This window comes from Peromyscus maniculatus, chromosome 22, assembly GCF_049852395.1.
Source record: "Peromyscus maniculatus bairdii isolate BWxNUB_F1_BW_parent chromosome 22, HU_Pman_BW_mat_3.1, whole genome shotgun sequence".
In the NCBI taxonomy this organism is placed as follows: Eukaryota; Metazoa; Chordata; class Mammalia; order Rodentia; family Cricetidae; genus Peromyscus; species Peromyscus maniculatus.
Window position 1 is genome coordinate 33,330,029 of NC_134873.1, and position 17,767 is coordinate 33,347,795.

The window sequence follows — 17,767 nt, forward strand, 5'->3', positions numbered from 1 at the left end:
AGCACCTTTGACTCAATGGAGTTTGATTGGCATAGATGGACATGAGCGTCTCACATGTTAACAGACTCGCACACAGTATCATTGAAGGAAGTTTATAGTGGGTAGAAGGATTACCTCCTCAAGGCTGGGTTGAGGGAAAAGATGAGAAAAGACCCTGGGAACTGTGTGGTTGTTGCCACAAATCAAATTTGATGCTAGAATTTTCAATAAGTGCTGTGGAATAATCTTCTTGTACACTGTAAAGATTTGTCACTCGAATTGGTTTAATAAAACACTGATTGGCCAGTAGCTAGGCAGGAATTATAGGCAGGGTACCCAAACTAAGAATGATGGGAAGGAGAAGGGCAGAGTCCCAGAGTCACCAGCAGATGCAGAGGAAGTAAAATGAGAATGTTTTACTGAGAAAAGGTACCAAGCCACATGGCTAAATATAGACAGGAATTATGGGTTAATTTAAGAATAAGAGCTGGTTAGTTATAAGCCTGAGCTACTGGCCAATCATTTATAGTTAATATAAGCATCTATGTGGTAATTTGGGAAGCTGATGCTAGGTATTTTGGAGTTGCTGGCAGGACAAAAACTTCCACTTACAATAAGCATATTGTCCTTTTTATTCATTCCCAAGTCTTTTTATGTATGCTCACTGGGCTCTGTATGAAGAACAAAGAGATGGGCTATCATTTTGTATACATCTCTTCTGCTTCTAGGGTCGGTCGTAAAACTGAAGATGATGTTGACAATCTGGGCTTTGGTGAGATGTTTGGTTCATGTCATGACTCTTTCACTTCTCATTCCTACTCTCTGTGTTGCTTTTTCATCCCCTTGTCCCAGCCTATGGCAGTATGTCCCCAAACACACCACCTGCCTAGGATAGTTCCTGGTATATATATAGCGTCTGGCCTCTTCTGCCCACAGGCCACATTCCCTCAATGACTTACTCGGTGTCTCCTCTAGGCTAGCCTGAGGTTATCCTTTTTTGCTTTGTGCCAGTTTCAAGGACCCTGGTCTCTGAACTCTCTTTCTCTCTGACATGTTGTGGAATATCACGTTATCTATGTAAAGATGTGTTACATTTGTTAATGCTGCTAAGTCTTACTTTAACTGTGGAAAGCTGTGTTGCATTTGTTTGTGCTGCGTTTGTTTAGTTATGTAAAAAGATGAGTTGCTGTTTCTCCTTGCCTTCCTAAGGCACCTGATTGGTCTAATAGAAAGCTGAATAGCCAATAGCTAGGCAATGGGGGGATGGGTGGGGCTGGCGGGCAGAGAGAATAAGTAGAAGAGAATGAGAGGAGTGAAGGAGAAAGAGAGGGAGATGCCCGAGATAAACTAGCCAGGCAGCAGGACAGGGGATAGGACATACAGAGGGAAAGAAAGATAAAAAGCCCCAAGGCAAATCATAGATGAAGAGAAACAGGTTAAAATAAGTTACAAGAGCCAGTGGGACAAACACAAGGTAAGTCTGAGCATTTGTAATTAATAATAAGTCTCCATGTCATGATTTGGGAGCTGGCTGGTGGCCCAAAAGAAAGTATGCTATACTGACCTCCAGCCTGCCACCCAGTAGCTCAGGTGGCCCTTCTCTGCCTACTCTTTGTTTCACCCCTCAGCTCAGATGCAGCCCCACACTGTTGGCTGCAACCTTGCTGCTTCTTGGCTATCTACACCCCAAATTATCAGCTAGGTCAGCTGTGCCCTGGTGTCTCCAGCAGATGACATCTGACAGAGTGTGTTCCTGTGCTTTGCTTTGTTCTTTGTGAGAATAACATCTGAATAACTTTGAGAAACTCCAACGGAGACTCACACCGACTCGATTTTGAAGGTGAGATACATCTTCCCTGAAATTCCAAGAAAATTGACCTCAAGGGTCTTGAGAATTGTGTGGCTCTTAGGATGCTGAGACAGAGGCTGCTAAGCTCTAAGCTCAGGCAGGGGTTGGGTACGCCGGGCTGAGTGGAAGACAGTTTTGGTGGACTGGTGACCAGTAGTTGGACAGATTCTGTCTTCTTTCTTTGGGCCAATAAGATGAATTATTGAGAAACAAGATGGTGCGTGATCTCCAGAATGGGAGCAAGGAAGAGTGCCATCCTGGCTCCTTCATCCACAATGCAGCATTTTCTGAAGTAGACCCAGCTTGCATTTATTTTTATTTTTTTTGTGTAAATAAATGTAAATGTGTGGGTGCTCATGTACCAGTGTGTATGTGTGGACATCAGAGGACAACTTGCAGGGAATGGGTCCTCTCCTTCTGCCATATAGATTCCAGGAACCAAACTCAGGTCCTCAGACTTGGTGGCAAGTACCTTTACCTGCCTAGTCATCTTGCCAGCTCTAGTTATTTATATTTTTGAGACAGGGTATCTCCTGTAGTCCAGGCTGACCTCGATCATGTGTAGTGGGGTGTGGGGCGTTTACCCACCACCCCCACAGCTTCCCAGAGTTTTCTTGAGTGCGAGCAGCAGGAAATATTAGATAGAAGGATTTATAGCGGAGAATCTTGCGGAGATAAACAGATAGAAAATAAAGGATAGCCTCGAGAGGGCCTGGAACCTATTCCAACGGGCCCGGACTGTCTCTGGTCCAGGGTTTTTATAGAGACGCCAAGGGGTGGAGCAAAAGACCTCCTCCCCCAGCACAGCCAAGTGCAGGCCATCTCAGACACCTGCACTCAGGCCCGTGGTCCTGATCATCCTCTATTCGGACCTGCTGGGTAAAGCCACGAGGAACCCCAGAACGGGCTCCCACAGGTCCCCCCTTCTTAATATATAAAAAAATAACTATTAATGGCTTACAGCAATCTCCATAGCTGTTACACCTCCCAGTATGGGAGTAGAGGATGATATAGATGGCATTTCTCTTTTGAATTAGGTCCAAGGTGACTACAGCAGTCTTAGCTGCCTCAAGCCCTTTCTAAACCAAAACTCGGTGACTACAAACTTAAAGAATCCCTTAGCTTCATCATTACCATTAACAGGTTAACAAATATTGCTATACATAGTCACAATTCTCTCAATCTTACAACTCAAAACAAACTCTTAACAGAACCATTAGAATTAGCATATATGCTATATATAGTTAACAATTTTCTCTGTCTTACAACTTTAACTCAGTCATTTGAATTTTCTTGTTAACAGAACATAGGAAAAACTTCGATGTATTCACATCAAACTTAAACATTTCCTCAATTCCACAAAGCCAGGGTGCATTAATATCAATAGGTTTCTGCGAACATAATTCAATCTCATAGCTCCTCCTTTTCTTTATAATTTTTAAGCAAAATCTCAAGCCTAGTTAGAAAACCCAAACTTTTCTGTTTAAACAGTTCCATTTGTAACACAAAACCAGTTCCATAAGTAATTCCATTTTTACATAAACAGTTCCACAAAACAATTCATAAATCTCCAGTTAATAAAGCATATATGCACACACAAAATTGCATCTTGATTCTAAGTAGAAATACATTTCTTCATTTAAACAGTTCCATTTTTAACCCAATTCCAGAAAACTGTTCCTAGGTCATTACTATAAGTAAGCTCAAAATTGTCCCATTGCAATGAAATCTCTATTGTTATTTTCACTTAAGTACCAAAATTCAAATGATAAATTCTGGTACTAGTCTTCCAAATATGAGAAATCCATAACCAAAATCTTTTTGTAATTTTATCTCATTTTTAAGTTCAAAAAGTTCAAACAAGAAAAATTCTGGTATCAGGCTTTCACTTCCAAATATGAAGAGACGTTTTTCAACCAAAACTTTTTGCAGTTAATTTTTGTTCAAACAAGCGTCTCTGCAACTTTTGTTCTCAAAGACAGACCTTTTTAGTATAGTAATATTTTAAACCGCACCGTTTTTGCTGTTAGCTCAGGTTTTTCTGTGCTGCGTTGATATTCCACGGATCTCAGTGCGGATGCCTTGTGCTGGTTCTGGCGTCCACCATTCTTAGCTTCTTAGCGGCTTCTGGAGCGTTTGAAACCCTTCAGACTGCCTACTTTGCAGTCTACTAGGACACTATCTCCTGTGTCTCAGGTGTTTTCACCATATACATTAATAGACTCACACTTAACATTTACACTTTTTCACAAACTCACATATAACATTTTTTGCCTTGCAAAGCATTTAGACTCATATTCAACATTTACACGTTTTTATAAATTCACATACAACATATTAACATCTACTTATTTATACTTTATAGAACTACTTTAGCAAATATATTTCCTATTAATTCTTATATACTTATATTCATTCCATCTTATTTCTTATTTAAACTTACATTTACAACTAGCATCTTACAAGCTTATTACTACATGTCTTAAGACTACCTTAGATACTTCTTACAAGCTTATCTTCTTAAAGGAACTCTACAGATCTATTTTACGAACTTATATAGGCTACCATTAGCATATATCTAACTTAGCAAACACCTAAAGATTTCTTAACAGATATCTAACAAGACAGAATTTCTACAAACTAACTTATTTTCATCTTTCTATTTCTTACTCTTAATTATTATCACTATCTCTATTAGAAAGATTCTCTTAACTAGACAGGAAGTACGTACATCATTTCTAAAGTTTAGAGTTTATAGTCAGTTTTGTTATAAAGCACTGGGATTTAGTGAGTGTTGTCATTATAGAGTTGTGATACTTGTTGCTAGGGGATTGTAACATTCTCAGGACAAAGCCACACCCCAAAGTTGCGAGTTCTCTCAGCCGTTCCGGACCGGCAGAGATGCACTGTCAGCGGTAGACAGTTTTTAACTAGAGGCTGTCCCTTCACCCAAATTCATAATAGCTCCCCTAAGAACTTCAATTCAAACAAACGTTTCTAACACAGCAGTACTTTTGGTTTGTTCTACTGAAAACTTCACACTGAGGGTGAAATTATCATATTTAGCTGCTGTAAAGCTCTTCACCAAAAACTGCACAGCTATTAGGTGGTATTTTAAGGATTTTAAAGTGACTTGTTTGTTCTTATAGGTAGCTTTTTGTCATCCAACTGCCGTAAAAACTTTGCACAGCTATTAGGGTAAATAAGGCATTTTACCAACGGCGCCCCAAACCACGACGCACCTAGTTCCGTATCCTTTCAATTTTTCTTTGGAACTGACACTTAAACTCTTAGACGATTTTCCTCCTTATTCTTTTAAAAGCTGTATTCTAATTTTAGAGCTGACAAAAGTGTTTCAGGGCAATGTCGCCATCTTTAGCAGAAAAACTACCTTTCCCAGAATGCATTTCCCTTATATCAGTCCATAATAATATCAGTCCCTTATATCAGTCCTTTATATCATTTCCCTTATATCATTCATTTCCCATAGTTCTTTTTGGGTCTGAGAGTCAACTGGTTCTCTTTTACTAGACTTGCCCGGGAGGTTTGAACAAAGTCTCTTGCCTTTGCAACGGGAGATTTGAACAAGCATTTTACACTTTCAGCTATGGCACATTGGGAGATTCCTATTCTCTCCTCAGCTGGCTTTAACAGGTGTTTCAACTTCATCAGACACTGGCCCCCGAATCAGAACCGCACCTGCCTCGTTAGCCGGCATTGAGGCTGCCATTTCTGATAGCAACTTTCCTCGGGGCTTGTGTTTGGTTTTAACCAGTCAGTGAAAAACAAGATCATGTACAACAGCTTTTCCATAGCTCTTTCAGAGAGATTTTCTCCCACTGATCTTCTTCTCATTTTGCTTGTTCCTTCCCCCGCCAGATGCAGAGCTTCAGCTATCTGTCTGCGGCTCTGTACCTCTGCTAGCTGCCTTTGGAGGTAGGGGCTTTTTCTCTCCCCCGGAATCTGCCTCAAATTCTAGCAGCTTTTTCAGGTCACATTTTCTGGGGAGGATTATGTCCCTTCTCTGTTTCTTCAGAGTCTTTCTCCCAGACAGTTCCCAGTTTGGTCTCAATTTATCCCCTCTACCCCAGAAACAGTTTCCGACACTACAGTGGTGGCTTTCCCTGCTACTGAAGGTAGGGGCTTTTGTCCGTTTCTATTTTTCAGGGTCTGAGGTTTGTGTTCATAAATCAAGCTTAGCAAGGGAGGTTTTCGCCATTTCTAAACTCCCATTAGGACAGGTGTTGTGCCTCATCAGGGCTTCACCTGGCCCAGTCCCCCAGTGGGTTGCATTTGCTTGTCTGGGTGCTCAAGGACAGAGCTTATGCCAGAGGTAATCACCCCTCAGGGCTACACTCATCTCAGGGAGTCAGTTGAAATAAAGCTTTTTCAAAGAGATGCTTTCTCTGACAGAAAAGAAAGCTTTACTCCTGGATAGTTCTGTTCTGCCCTGGCTGGGCTCTTTCCCCAGACAGCGTTCTGACTCAGCAGCACGACTGCTTCAGACACAGTTCAGCTTTACTCTTTTCCCAGAAAAGTCCTTTCTCTGATAGGAAAGCTTTTTCTCCGATTTCTTTTTGCAGTTGTGGACCTATTAACCCGGGACTTGTAGGAAAGCGTGCAACTGTGCCGTTCCCACCGGCTTTAGCTTTGGTTGTTCATTAGCAATCTTCCCCTGGGTCCTGCACCTTCCTGCCTCAGCTCTGTGCTCTAGGAAGTTTACAACTGCAGGAACCCTAGTATCCCCGAAATGCACTCCAACTCAGAGATGATGGCCAGTCACCTCTGGGTTTTTGGTCAGAAGCGAGGATACAAGGCTAACAATTTGCATTGCTTCAGGGGATCTTTGCATTAGGAAGATTAGGAGCACCTTTCCCTTCTGAAAGGCTCACTCAGAAACAAAGCATTTGATGCCTCAGCTCCACTGTAACTGAAAAGCTTGGCTTTTTGCTTTTCTCAGGTCAAGTTTGCTGCCCTTTTGGGCTCTCTGTAGCTCTTCACCCACACTCTCCCCAAGCGTTTCCCTCAGGGTACTCTGAGCCACTGTCTTTTACTAGCTTGAAGAGACAGAGCTTAGAAGAGGTTTTTAGAAACTTGTCCCTGCCTCCTGCATTGCAGGGATGATTGTTAAAGCTTGAAAGAGAACTTAGGTTTTGCTGTCTTAAGTTTGTTGTTTTCCCTTAGAGCTAATCACAGGTGGTCCCCATACTAATATCTTCAGGTGATTCTAATTTTTGTCCTTCTGAGAGTTTTGAAAGGCTTTAGTTTTTAAGTTGAAGAGCTTTTGAGAAAGATTAAGGCTTTTTAGAGAGATTTTTTCCCCCAAATTTTCCAAGAAGAGCTTTATAGTTTAAGAGAAAGGTTTTTTTTCCCCAGGAGAAAGACCAACTTTTCCCAAAACTCCCCAACTTTAAACTTTGACTTCTTGCACCCCCATTTTTGCCTCAGGGAGAAATTACTTTCTCCTGCCGCTTGGATTTGGCTTTTCAGCTGTCCCCAGGTCAAAAGCTTCCATAGGAAACTTTTTCTTCCCCATAAGCTCAAAGAAGAGCTTTTTTACTACCCGAAAAGCCCAAAGAAAGATTTTTTTCCCCAGTTTGCTTTCAAAGCCCCCAAAGTTAGAAAATTGAGTTTTTCTGTCTAGTTGCCTTACTTATTTTTTCCTACACAATCTTATACTTCTTATACTTTTTCCTAAACTATATTACTACCCTATATCTTATACTTATCACAGATAGAAATTGAGCAAGGGATAGAAGATAGAAAATTTTGACAGAAGAGAATTTCGCTGCAGCATCGGACATCCTTCCAGTCCGCTTTCCTTTTCTCTCGAGGATAAAACGCCTGCCTTCCCAAAAATATATATATATAAAAATATATATATTCCATAACACCGGCATGCCTTTCCACTGGCAGGGCTGACTCAGCACTTTCACCAAAAACTCTGTAATAAAACTATTTTCCTTTATCTTTAGTCCCTATTACTTTGTCTTTAGTCCCTGTTCATTTGTCTTTAGTCCCCTTATTTTTTTTTTGTTCCCTTTTTTTTCCGTCCCTTTTTTTTTTCTTTAGTCCCTTTTTTCCCCTTTCTTTAGTCCCTTTTTTTTCCCTTTTCTTTAGTCCTTTTCTTTAGTCCCTGTTCGGGCGCCATTCTGTGGGGCGTTTACCCACCACCCCCACAGCTTCCCAGAGTTTTCTTGAGTGCGAGCAGCAGGAAATATTAGATAGAAGGATTTATAGCGGAGAATCTTGCGGAGATAAACAGATAGAAAATAAAGGATAGCCTCGAGAGGGCCTGGAACCTATTCCAACGGGCCCGGACTGTCTCTGGTCCAGGGTTTTTATAGAGACGCCAAGGGGTGGAGCAAAAGACCTCCTCCCCCAGCACAGCCAAGTGCAGGCCATCTCAGACACCTGCACTCAGGCCCGTGGTCCTGATCATCCTCTATTCGGACCTGCTGGGTAAAGCCACGAGGAACCCCAGAACGGGCTCCCACAGTGGGGGAATGACTTTGAACCCCTGATTCTCCTGCTTCTAGTCCCCAGGTGTTGGGATTGGGTGCACACCACCTTATCCAGCCTGCCTTGTATTGGAGAGGGAAGAGCATTGCTCACAGTGGGAGTGTTCCAGGTGGGTTGTCCTCATCTTACGCTCACCACTTTTTTTTTTTTTTTTTTTTTTTTTAGCAGTGAGAGCCAGGAAACCCTATGAACCCCGGGTACCTCAGTTTCTTTGTGTGTAAAATGGGATTTTCAAATGCACCGTGAAGTTCTGGGGAAAGCTGCAAGGAGCTGATCCTTGGGAAGAGCTACTGCTTTCTTGTGTGGTGTCCACGGCTCCTTAAATACTTCATTCAAGCAGATATGGAGATCTGCAGGCATTAGCACCGTGTGATGCTCCCTCAACCCGGGAGGCTTCGTTAGACTCGCACCCAGATCTGTCTGTTTGAACGAAGTCAAGGCTTTCCCTTAGTAACTCCCCCACAGAGCCTGTGTCCGGTGCACCGTGGGTGGATATGTGTGTGGCCCTGAGCCTTCAGGACTCCAAATTGGCTGTTGCTGTCTCTTCCAGTGACTTTGCATAACCAGGCACTGCCCAAGGTTGTCTTGTCAGGGTCACCTGACATGGTAGATATTTTCTTAGAAATCCCAAATACATGTTATTGTTTCTAAAGTTTAAGTTTTCAAAGGACATTCCTAGACCTCGCTGTAAAAGCCCATAAATTAAATTGAAATCGGTCTCATTTATGACGGGATTGTGAAAAACCAAACCCGCAAGCGTTACAGATTTACGACCCTGTGCTCCCATTCAGCTGTCCGCTGCTTCTGCTTCTAGGTCTTTCTAGGCTGTGTGGGGCAAAATTTATATTTGTGAGTGAGATCGTTATAAATCTTTTATGTACCACAAGTGCAGTTTTAAATGTTAGCAGGCATGCAGAACTGGGTCCAGGAGGTACCTGCTGTATTTCATGGATATGGCTCTTGTTGTAACCGGCGAAAACTGAATCTCCCCAAACCTCAGACGCTGATGCTGAACTTCATGCATGCATCTGACTCTCCCTGGAGAGACAGGCTTTGGTATGGAGCTTGAGGCTCAGGATGTTAAAAAAAAAAAAAAAAAAACCTTCCCCCTCCCCTTTCCCCTCCCCTTCTCGTCTTGTTCTGGGGGATGTTATCCACTGCCTTAACATAAGTTAGGCAAGCATCCTATCGTTTAACTACATTCTCGGCTCTAAAACTATTTTCTTATATTGTTTTGGTGGTGGTGGTGGTCCCTCCCTCCCTCCCTCTCTCCCTCCCTCCCTCTATCCCTCTCTCCCTCCCTTCCTTCCTCCCTCCCTCCCCCTCCTCCTCCTCTGGCTAGGTCTCACAGTATAGTCTCAGCTGGTCTGGAACACACTGTGTCACCCATGCTGGCATCATATTTGAGGCTATCTTCATCTTCCTGACTTGGCCTTCCCAGTGCTGGTATTATAGGCATAAACTACCTTATCCTGCAGTTATATTGTTTATGTTTTTTTTAAATAACCTTCATGGTAGTTGTGGTGACCTATGCCTCTAATCCTAGCACTGAGGAATTGAGGACAAAAAGATCAGAAGTTCAAAGCTGCCTTGGATTACTTGAGACCCTGTCTCAGTAGAATAAAAAAGTAAACCATAAAAGCCTTCAGACATGGCAGTTTTCCAATGTCCATGCTACTCTCTGGTCATTGTCTTTGGTTGGTAAAATTAGTTCTTCCTGGGCTGAGAAGGTAGCTAAGTTGGTAAGATGCTTGCCGCAGAATCACGAGGACCTGACTTCCAACCCAAGAACTTGTGAAGAAGACTGGGCATAGACTTGGTGGTACGTGCCTGTATTCCCAGCACCAGGGAGGTAGAGACAGGAATATCTTTGGGATGCACTGGCCAACCAGTCCAGTCCACTGGGCATGGTCCTGGCAAGTGAGGGATCCTGTTCCAAACAACAAGATAGACAGCCCCTGAGGAATGAGGCTGAATTCTGGCTTCTACATACATGTACACATGTGTAACTTTATAAACACACACACATACACACACACACACACACACACACACACACACACACACACGAACGCACGCACGCACGCACGCACGCACGCACGCACATGCACACAAGTGCGCACACAACAGCATAATAAGTTGTTTAACAAATCGAGGCCACTGTCCTTGATCTTTGGCCAATATCATCTCTCTGTGCTATAGTTACCTTCCTGGTTTTGGTTCCGCCCAGGGATTCCACCTGACCCCTCTTTCCTGAACCCCTGTTCCTGCCTCTGCTTCCATTCCTCCATCACCTACTGTGCACCAAACACCAGCATCCTCTTCTTAGGGTCTTCTAACATCATAAAACAAACACAATTTGCTAACATAAAACTCAGCTTCCTGAGCCGCTATATGTCTCAGTAGTGGATTCAAACCCTGTGTGCCCAGCAGGTGTGAAACCGAGATGGAGCAAACTGTTAGGTCGTAGGGGAGGTGAGTCCATGGAGAGAGTACTTCTGCAACTGCAGTGTGGAGGAGACAGCAGGGCCAGGCACCCAGGGAGGAAGCACAGGGTGTCTCCAGTGGAATAAATTATCTACAAGGGTTGTGGGTAATGCTCAGTCTGAGCGAGCCCCACACAGCTGGGACACTCTGTACTTTTGATCTGGCCTTTCGAGCTTGGGTGATGTCAGGAAATTGCCTGTAATGGACCGAAGGCTGCAGTATAGAAAATGAGAAGGGATTGTTATAAAAACAATGGGGAATGCTTCCCCGCCCTCCCCTTCCCACACCTGCTTTGTGCACAAAGTCCATCTTGGCTCCCGGGGAGGGGGTTGGGGGACGGACTGTGCCTGGGTGCCTGGAGCTCCGGGGGCTGTCGGCTGCAGCCTTGATCATTTTGTGGGCAGGGACCTTTCCTGGGCTGTGAGGCCCCCCGGTTGTGTCAGACAACCAGGACGCATGTCACTGAGTCATCTCTGGCAACCCAGTCATTTCAGCCACAGGAAGCGGGCACCTGCTCTCCTCTCTTGAGAATAGCTTGTGGTGGGAGGGGTGTGGGGAGGGGTGTCCAGTTGATTGACTTGGTACTCTCGGCCACACCCCGCCATCGAGCATGGTGGATGCGTGAGCCACCTCAGAAGGGGGCTGCAGTGTTAGCCCTGGGTGCCTGTCGCCACAGGACTTGAGAGTCCCCTTCCATAAGAGGAACAGAGGAGGGAGCCAACTTCCACACCCGTCAGGTGGCCTAAGGAAGATTCCCTTCCTTCCACTCACGCTGGCCCCTGGAGCACCAGCCCAGGACTGACTTTCCCAGGGCGGACTTTGGACGGGACTGGCGACGGCTGGCAGGTGTGAATGAATGCAGAAGGACACAGAAACCGCTGCTTTGGCCACAGGCATTAGAAGTGTGTGCTGGCTTCCTATTCCCATATGACTCTATGTCCTTGGGGACTGGCATGTGTTTAGGACAGCAATTTCCCTTAGGGGGATGTACTGACATCAGTCAGGTCATCGCGGCAGGGCAAGCATGTCATTCATAATCACGTGGAGGTGGCAGCTTCACACTCAGAGGTGTTCTGCTACAAGGCCACTGCATTTGTTTCATGTCTGTCTGATGGAAGGAGGCACCTTTAATGTTTTCTCCCAGCATGCAATGGGAGCACTAACCGAGCCAGAGAGTGTTAGGACACATGTGGGAGGCAGGTGGATTTAGAATTGATGAAGAACGTAGTAATGGGTGTAGAGACTGAACCACGTGGCCGAGGTCTCTCACTGGTGTACACTCCTGAAAGCCACGCAGGACTGGGGAAAACAGTGCCACCTGCTTGAGGCATCCACATCCTCTTTGTCGGGAGTCGTAAGAAGAGAGACATCATCAGAACAGCAGTTCTCAACCTGTGGGCTGTGACCCCTTTGGGGGGGATCGCATATCAGATATGCTGCCTATCAGGTGTTTACATTATGAATCATAACAATAGCAAAATCACAGTTATGAGGTAGCAATGAAATAAGCTTGTGATGAAATAAGCACCACAACATGAGGAGCTGTGTTAAAGGGTCGCAGCATCAGGAAGGTTGAGAACCACTGCCTTAGAGGAGAGTTGGGAGTAAACTCTGTCATGGCATTTCTCGCCTCAAGGAGCTGACTAGAATGGCTAGTTGTAAAATGTCTTCCACAGCTGTAGAGACTTGAAGATGAGAAAACTGGTGTCAATCTCTGTGGTTGGGTTGGTTAATTTTGGGGACCTGATAAGGATGGTGAAAATGGAAGGTGAAATCCTGAAATCCTGCTGAGGTCTATGGGGGTGCATGTGCATGTATGTGTGCATATGTGTGTGTGTGTGTGTGTGTGTGTACGTGTGCACGTTTGTGTGCGTGCATGTGTGTGTGCATGCATGTGTGTGTCCGTGCATGTGCATGTGTGCGCACGCGCGTGTGCGTGTGAATCCTATTCAACCTCATTTGCTGAGTACCTGGGCCACTCCATGGTTACCACGTCCCTTGTACTGCAGTAGCAGTGAATGCACATTTTAGCCACGGGGTGTATCATTCCACATGTGCTGATGTGTTGCTTATACTAGTCCATCTGCAATAGAACTGATGTTTATTTCATTTTATTTAAAGATTTGTTTTTAAAATTTTAATTATGCATATGTGTGTACTTACACATGTATGCAGATGTCCAGGGAGCCCTGGAGCTGAAGTTTCATAGATTGTCAGCAGCCCAACATGGCTGCTGAGACCTGAACTCCGGTCGTCTGCAAGAGCAGAGTGCTCTTCACTGCTGGGCTGGCTCCAGCCCTTCCGAACAGCTATTTATAACTCTGCCTTCTTTTGTCATCATGAAACAAACCTCCTCTGCACCAGCATTTCTGTGGTCAGGTGTCTGTCTACATGGCATATGGTGCCCCCTTTTTTACTTTTATCTTTTCAATATCCCTATATGCAGGCATGTAGTTGGATTTTGCTATTTGTAAATTCAGTCTGACAACTTTTGTCTTTGACGTATAGCGTGTAATCTATTTATATTTAATGAAATCGCTGATTATTCAGCTTGAAATCTATGACTTTGGTATTTGGATTTCTGTGGCTTTTGAGTTAAAACATATGTTCGGTTTTGTTTTTCCTAACTAATATAGAAGAAGAATCTTTACAAAAGTAAAGAGTTCTGGGGCTGTAACTCAGAGACAGAGGGGATGTTTAGCATGTATGAGAGTTTCGATTGGCCCATAACAAAACACATAGAAAAGAATGACTTTAATTAAAAATATTTACTTACTCAAATATTTAAGACAAGGACTCACACAGTCCAGGGTAGAGCCAAACTTGCCAAGGAGTAGAGGATGATCCTCAGCTCTCGATCCTCCTATCTCTGCCTCCTACTGGCATCATAGGCACACACTAACACCTTCCCCCACCCCCCATCCCCACCCCCACCACCCCACACTTCACTCTGTCTACAGCTTACAAACTGAAACTCACTATGAGTAGGCAGAACTTTATCCCTGATTGGCAGGGGTTTCTTTCTCAAGTGGTCATCCCCTTCTCTGCCTTGAAGTTTACTCTTTTCAATGTAGCTTATCTCCCCAGGAAGTCCTTCCTAGAGTCTACTCCAGGCAGATGGGATACCTTTTCTTCCTGCCCCTGCATCTCTTCCACGATTGGACCTTACAACACCTACTCATTTACAGATCGTACATCTTGGGAGACGATGAGCTCCTTGGCAGGGATGAGGTCCTAGTCACATTCACATCTCTGTCTCTGACACATAGATGATTTAATCTTGGCGAAATAAATGATGCACGCCTGATACATTTGGGATGGGCTTAGACTGGACAAGCACTAAGATTACCAGGGGATCCAAGATGATTTTGCAGTTTCTCCTTTCTTGTAGACTTCTAAAGGACTTTGAGTGAGCTGAGGCTGGACTTTCTTGTGTTGACCCAAGTTCATGAGGGGAACCTAACATCAAAACGGTGTCTTCTTTTGTCCTGGAAAGTTAGTTTGGGAAAGAGAGTTATCTTTGAGTCCTTCCCACTGTTTATCAACTTTGAGGACTGTGAACAGCATTGAATACAGAATTACATGTCAAAATCCTTGGGCCTGCTGTCCAATAACCTGTCACCATGCTCTAAATAGGAGTCCTGTCTAATGGCATCTGCAATTAGGCCATTGTGGGGCAGGTTCTGTATTTCCAGTTAATTGCTTGACCTGAAACGGGGAGTGCTCTTTGTAAAGTGGCCACAGTGGGGTCTGATTTTTGAGCCTTTGCAAATAGAAAATAACTCCAGGAAGAGATGTAGAAAATGGCTATTCACTGGGTAATGCCAGTAATTTTGAACCAATATTCCTGTACTTTTCCATTCTAGAAGGAAATCCAAGCACTATAGACTGACTGCTCCATATCGACTTTTGCCACTCCTTTATTTATTATGATGCATTCTATAAAGCGGGTCTCATTCCTAAAAGTTGCCATGATTTTGTGGAACTTGTTGTAACCTTCTGAGCTGTTCATAAAGAAGAATCTGGACAAAGAATACTTGCGCCCCACCTCCAGTGAAAAGATGATAAACAGCACTGGTTGTGGTGTTGGTTACTGCATGGAAAGGTCACGGTCACGACAGAACTAAGTGTTAGTTTTCAGAGCTTTATTAAAAAGGAAAAGGGGGGAGGGGAAAGAGGAGGGCCAGGCCTAGAGAGAGAGAAAGATGGTGGGGGGCAGCAGGAGGGAGCAGAGCAGAGAGAGTGTGGGGTCTGCATCCAGCTTTTAAGGCGCAGATTGTGTGACCACACCGGTACGCAGTCGCCAATGCCTATTGATGATGTATGACACAAGACCCCGACCTGGGCATGTGCAGTCATGTAGCCAGAGTGGTGCACAATCCTGACCCCTACCCCCACCCCGATCTGGCTCCATACATTTCAGCTTGTGTTTTGTTTTTAATGACAGGATCTCATGTGTCCCAGACTGGCTTTGAACTCCAGGTTCTCCTGCCTCTACCTTCCTTGGGCTAGGATGATAGATGTGTACCACCAGGCCCGGCTGGGGTGCACACTTTGCTATGCTCTTGAGTCTAGGAACCTCTCTTACATTTTTGGAAGTACTGTATTGAAGCTGGGTAGAGCTTGGGGAAAACTTATTGACTTTTTGTGTGCATGCTTTGGTTCACATTTGTTCTCTGATGGATCTAGAGCTATATGCATTTCCCTTTTTTTTTCTTTTTCAAAAATGGGCTTGCTTCTTGCCCAGCCCACATCCCCACACAGTGGTGAGAAGAGGGCTTAGCCAGCTCTTCTAAAAGGCAACCTTTGCCTTACGTCCCCAGAGCAGAGGGTTCCCTTTTTGCTTGTCATTTGTCAGTTATTGGCCAGTTCCTCCCCCTCACTCTGTTATTGGCCAGTTCCTCCCCCTCACTCTGTTATTGGCCAGTTCCTCCCCACCTCACTCTGTTATTGGCCAGTTCCTCCCCATCTCACTCTGTTATTGGCCAGTTCCTCCCCATCTCACTCTGTTATTGGCCAGTTCCTCCCCATCTCACTCTGTTATTGGCCAGTTCCTCCCCCTCACTCTGTTATTGGCCAGTTCCTCCCCCTCACTCTGTTATTGGCCAGTTCCTCCCCATCTCACTCTGTTATTGGCCAGTTCCTCCCCGTCACTCTGTTATTGACCAGTTCCTCCCCCTCACTCTATTATTGGCCAGTTCCTCCCCGTCACTCTGTTATTGGCCAGTTCCTCCCCATCTCACTCCGTTGTCCCACCCTCCTCCCCTTCTCTCCCTAATGGGTGTCATTCCACGAGAAACCTTTGTACTCTGAACTGTGTTTCCTGGAGAGCCCCAGGGGCAGACCACCAGCAGAGGTGGATGAGGACGAGTAGGCAGGGGGTCACTGCGAAGCTTCAGGCTGTGTCGCTTGAATGAGAATGGCCCCATTGGCCCACACGTCTGAATGCTTGGTCCCAGTTGGTTCCACTGAACTGTTTGGATTAGTGTAGGCATGTTGGAGGAGGGGTGTCATTGGGGTAGGCTTTGAGGTTACCAAAGCCCACACTATTCCCAGTTAGTTCTTTCCGCCAGCCACCTGTAGATCAGGATGCTACTGTCCCAGTACCATGACTGCCTGCCTGCTGCCATGTACTGCGCTGTGAAGGTCATGGACCCACTCTCACCCTCTGGAACTGTGAGTCCCCAATGAATGCATTTTTCTATAAGTTGCCTTGGTCATGGCATTTTATCACAGCTATAGAAAAGTAACTAAAGACAGAGGCCCAAGTTGAAATGATTGCAGGTCAAGAGCCAGATTATCTTGGGCTTTCCATGGCTCTGATTAAATGATGTGACCAAGGCAATTTATAGAAGAATGTGTTTGTTTGGGGCTCACAGTTCCAAAGAGTCACTTATTGCTCACTTCTGAGATTGATCTATTGTCCATTCTTTTGGCTATGAGGTAACAGTTTCTTTGGAATGTATGAACAGACCCCCAGCTAATGCGGGTATTTAACAAGGCAACTCCACGTAGTTTATCTGGTAGTTAAAAGGAGGTTTATTTCGGGGTAACTTATAACCAGTAAAGGGGTCAGTTACAGGATCCAGGAGAGGTGAGGTGCAGTCCAACATGGTTCTCTGGAGAACTCTGACTTGGTCTGCAATCCAGCACCCAGGATCATGAGGAGCCAAGAGGGTCAGCACATACGGAGCTTAAGGGCTCCTCTCTCAGCTATGCCCCGGGGGCAGGTCATAGGTAGGCATGGCAGTTACTGGCAGCCTCACTAAGGGCAGTGATTCAAAGTCAAAACTGGAACAGCTAACCACTATACCCAGCTTCTACCAACCCAAGTCTTAAGAATGTCACTAGATAACATCTGAGACCAAGAACAGAGGCGACCACGCTACCTGATGTTTCTACCGATGTAATTGAGAAGTGTCTTAATCTATGATTTTCTGTGTTTTCTTACTATAAAAACTTAATGCAGAATTTGGAGGTTTGCCGAATCTGTCTGTGTGTCTGTCTGTGTGTATAATGGAGGGCATTGGTTGCTTCTGGGGACTGTACTCAGGTTATCAGTCTTGTATGCCAAGTGCTTATATCCCCTGGGCCACCTTGCCGGCTCAAGATGAGCTATTATTCCCTGTGAGGGGAGAGCTGTGTGTTTGCACATACAAACATCTTTGCTCAGGCCTCATGCTCCATGGGGCTCACTGTCTACTGAAGCTATAGCATTGTGTCTACTGGCCCCACATTGGGTGTTACCATTGAAATCAATGCCATTCTGTTAATTTGAATTCTTTGTCAATTTCTGATTTCATGGACAAGGATTCCACAGTGGTGATGTATTCTCTTTCCATTTCTTTTGGGAAAAAAAAATCCAAAAAAGGAAAGAAAGAAAAGTAGCCTACAGCAAATCCTTGAATGCTAGAAAATACTAGAGAGTGG